The sequence below is a fragment of the Anolis sagrei genome, chromosome 1 (genome assembly GCF_037176765.1).
Source record: "Anolis sagrei isolate rAnoSag1 chromosome 1, rAnoSag1.mat, whole genome shotgun sequence".
Taxonomy (NCBI): Eukaryota; Metazoa; Chordata; class Lepidosauria; order Squamata; family Dactyloidae; genus Anolis; species Anolis sagrei.
The window spans coordinates 141,551,243-141,555,580 of NC_090021.1; positions in this window are offsets into that span (position 1 = coordinate 141,551,243).

Genomic DNA, 4,338 nt, shown 5'->3' on the forward strand with positions numbered 1-4,338 from the left:
TCTAGTCTGAAGAATTTTTAAAACAAGTACACAACTTTCCTCATTTTCCCCCAATGCCTAATTGTAATCCTATTACTTAGCAAAGTATCATACATGACAGAGTTTTTGGGGGTGCATCTTGTTACTGTAGGAGAGCTCAAACATCCTTTCTCATCCTCTGCACGTTGCTCCCGAGAAAGACAAATTGCACCCAACAATTTATCTCTCTAAAAGCATGTGGACGTTTTCCTGCTATCTATCCTAACTATCACAAAGTGGCTTATTAAGTGAATATGGATTCTACTTCATTAGACATGTCTACTGCAGCCATCCATTTACAGGGAAATACAGGAAATAAATTGTTGACCCTAAATTAAGCAGTGGTTCTCAACCTGTGGTCCCCAGGTGTTTTGGCTTACAACTCCCAGAAATCCCACCCAGTTTACCAGCTGTTAGGATTTCTGGGAGTTGAAGGCCAAAACATCCGGGGACCCATTACATTAAAATAATCCACAATTCATCTTTAATTAACTAATTGCACCTACTATTATTTAACTATCTGATTTCTCATAAAGGAATAAAATCACAAATCAGAAAATGGTGTTAAAACCCTTAGATGGTTGTGTATATCCAGCCATCTGTTGGGGTGCTTTGATTCAGTGCTAATTAAGATAGCCAATTGCAACACTCACACTTGCCTCAAGCAAGCAAGAGTTCTTTCTCCCACCCTGGACATTCCACAGATATATAAACCTCACTTGCCTAGTTTCCAACAGACCTCACAACCTTTGAGGATGCCTGCCATATATGTGGGCAAAACTTCAGGAGAGAATGCTTCTGGAACATAGCCATACAGCCTGGAAAATTCAAAGCAACCCAGTGTGTATATCGTTTATGTGTTGTGGTTTCAGTTGCCCAGGCTTGTGGTAAAGAATACATTATATTCCCTATTCCCTTCCATTTAAAATGGAGGTAGTAGGGACAGAAGAATGAAGAATAGCTGCAGATATTTTTCCTTCAAGGAGGCAGATGCTTGATAAATATGTAGGTGTCTGCTTGACAAAGAAGTAGGCATCCACAATCAAAGCACCCCCAACAGATGGCTGCATAGCCATCTGTCAGGGGTGCTTTGTGTTTTTCCTGCATAGCAGGGGCGTTCGACTCGATGGCCTCTTTCAACTCTGTTCTATTATTAGTAGTGCTCCTGTCTCACAAAGTTGTGGCTGTGTAGGTTTTCTGCAATTGGTGGAACTCAATCCAGGTACGTATAAGGGTCCTGTACTTATATTTATATTTACTGGTTTATAGTTAAGCTACGTCAGCTTAGCCTACTTTGTGAAGCTATGTAAAAAACATGGTAGGTCAACTATGCATGGTTCCAAAAACTGAATATGGAAGAAAGCTCGATAAGAATAAAATCAACTTATTTGAAATATGCTGGGAGATAGTTTTACAGATACCGTGGACTAAAAAGACACGTAAGTGGGCCAAAGAGCAGATCAGATCTGAACTCTCAGATGTCAAGATAATAAACAGATACAGTTGTCTTTTGGCTGTATCATGAGAAGGTTGGACTCACTAGAAGAACACAATCATAATTGAGAATGTAGAAAGCACTAGGAAAAAAATTATGTGGATAGACTCAATCCAGGAAGCCCTGAGTCTGGAAGACCTGAGCAGGGCTGTTGCGGACAGGGTAACCTGGAGGCCTTACATTCATGGGGTTGCCACAAATTGAAGTTGATTTGATGACAGTTAATGAAAAAGTGTAAAGGTTCCCTATTAAATTTATTATAATTCATGCTGACTTGTGAGTATGGATTGTCAGATTTCCCTTGTGAAATTTAAAACATCATAAAAAGCACAGAATTCACCTTTCATCGAAAAAGGTGAATTCTGTCCACTATAAGTACCATCCCCAGAGTTGGACACAACTAGACTTAATGTCAGGGGAAACCTTTACCTTTAAGCATAGCAAGAACACCCTATTTCTAATTGTTTTTCCATGGGTCTGTTCCATCATGCTACTGCGCTAGTCATAAAAAACAAATTTAAGAGATGTATTGTTTAGTGAGGCACAACTGTATGTTTATTAGTGCCCATAGATACCAGTATTTCCCCATAACACATTCCCACATCCTTCCTATGCAAATGGAGACATATATAGAAAAATGCTCTGCCTTCCCGCAATTGCCATCTTTATTTGCTCAATGAATGTTAGCTTAGAATGTTCTGAGACATCAGCGGACTGGGATTTGCTGTCCATACAGCAAAAGGAGAGGGACAGGGGTAAAAAGAAAATGTGGTTTACATTTTTGTGTCTACAAGTCATTCCCCAAGTTTTGGTGGCCCTAATGTGAACCATCAATAGTGTTTTCTTGGCAAGATTTGTTGAGTTTGCCTTTCCCTAAGGCTTAGAAAATGTGGTTTGCCCAATATCACCCAGTGAATTTCCATGGCAAAACAGGACTTAACATCTGCTCTCCAGAGTCGTAGTCCAATGCTCAAACACCTACACCACACTGGCTTTCTACAGTTTGTTGTTGTTGTTCATTCGTTCAGTCGTCTCCGACTCTTCGTGACCTCATGGACCAGCCCACGCCAGAGCTCCCTGTCGGCCGTTACCACCCCCAGCTCCCTCAAGGTCAGTCCAGTCACTTCAAGGATGCCATCCATCCATCTTGCCCTTGGTCGGCCCCTCTTCCTTTTGCCTTCCACTTTCCCCAGCATAATTGTCTTCTCTAGGCTTTCCTGTCTCCTCATGATGTGGCCAAAGTACTTCAACTTTGTCTCTAGTATCTTTCCCTCCAGTGAGCAGTCGGGCTTTATTTCCTGGAGGATGGACTGGTTGGATCTTCTCGCAGTCCAAGGCACTCTCAGCACTTTCCTCCAACACCACAGCTCAAAAGCATCGATCTTCCTTCGCTCAGCCTTCCCTAAGGTCCAGCTCTCACATCCGTAGGTGACTACAGGGAATACCATGGCTTTGACTAGGCGGATCTTTGTTGTCAGTCTGATGTCTCTACTCTTCACTATTTTATCGAGACTGGACATTGCTCTCCTCCCAAGAAGTAAGCGTCTTCTGATTTCCTGGCCACAGTCTGCATCTGCAGTAATCTTTGCCCCTAGAAATGCAAAGTCTGTCACGGCCTCCACGGTTTCTCCTTCTATTTTCCAGTTGTCAATCATTCTTGTTGCCATAATCTTGGTTTTTTTGACGTTTAGCTGCAACCCGGCTTTTGCGCTTTCTTCTTTCACCTTGATTAGAAGGCTCCTCAGCTCCTCCTTGCTTTTGGCCATCAGAGTGGTGTCATCTGCATATCTGAGGTTGTTAATGTTTCTTCCAGCAATTTTCATCCCAGCCTTGCATTCATCAAGCCCCGCACATCGCATGATGTGTTCTGCATACAAGTTAAAAAGGTTGGGTGAGAGGATGCAGCCTTGCCGTACGCCTTTCCCAATCTTGAACCAGTCTGTTGTTCCGTGGTCAGTTCTGACTGTTGCTACTTGGTCCTTGTACAGATTCCTCAGGAGAGAGACAAGGTGGCTTGGGATGCCCATCCCACTAAGAACTTGCCACAATTTATTATGATCCACACAGTCAAAGGCTTTAGAATAGTCAATGAAGCAGAAGTAGATGTTTTTTCTGAAACTCCCTGCCTTTCTCCATTATCCAGCGGATATTGGCAATCTGGTCTCTCGTTCCTCTGCCTTTTCTGAACCCAGCTTGAACATCTGGCAACTCTCGCTCCATGTATTGCTGGATTCTTCCTTGAAGGATCTTGAGCATTACCTTACTGGCATGAGAAATAAGGGCCACTGTACGGAAGTTTGAGCAGTCTTTCGCATTTCCCTTTTTTGGTATGGGGATATAAGTTGATTTTTTCCAGTCTGATGGCCATTCTTGTGTTTTCCAAATTTGCTGGCAAATGGCATGCATCACCTTGACAGCATAATCTTTTAAGATTTTAAACAGTTCAGCTGGGATCCAGTTTACTTACACATTAAGAAAAGGATGCTCCCCATTTTTAATTGACCTATAGCATATATACCTGGCATTGCCCAAATGCCTTTACTGCCTGCTTTCTCCCTTCTCCAGCTCTGAGAAGGCCTAATAATAATAACTTTATTTGAAAGGACTCAGGGTGGCTTACATGGCAACAGTGCAAAGTGAAATACATAAAATATACACAGAATTTAACCTAGACCAAATGTGAGCCATGGTGGAGCAATGGTTAAACCCTTGTGCCGGCTGAACGGTTGATCTGAAGATCAGTGGTTTGAATCCACAATATGGGGTGAGCTCCCATCTGTCAGCTCCAGATTCCCATGCAGGGACATGAAAGAAGCTTCCCACAG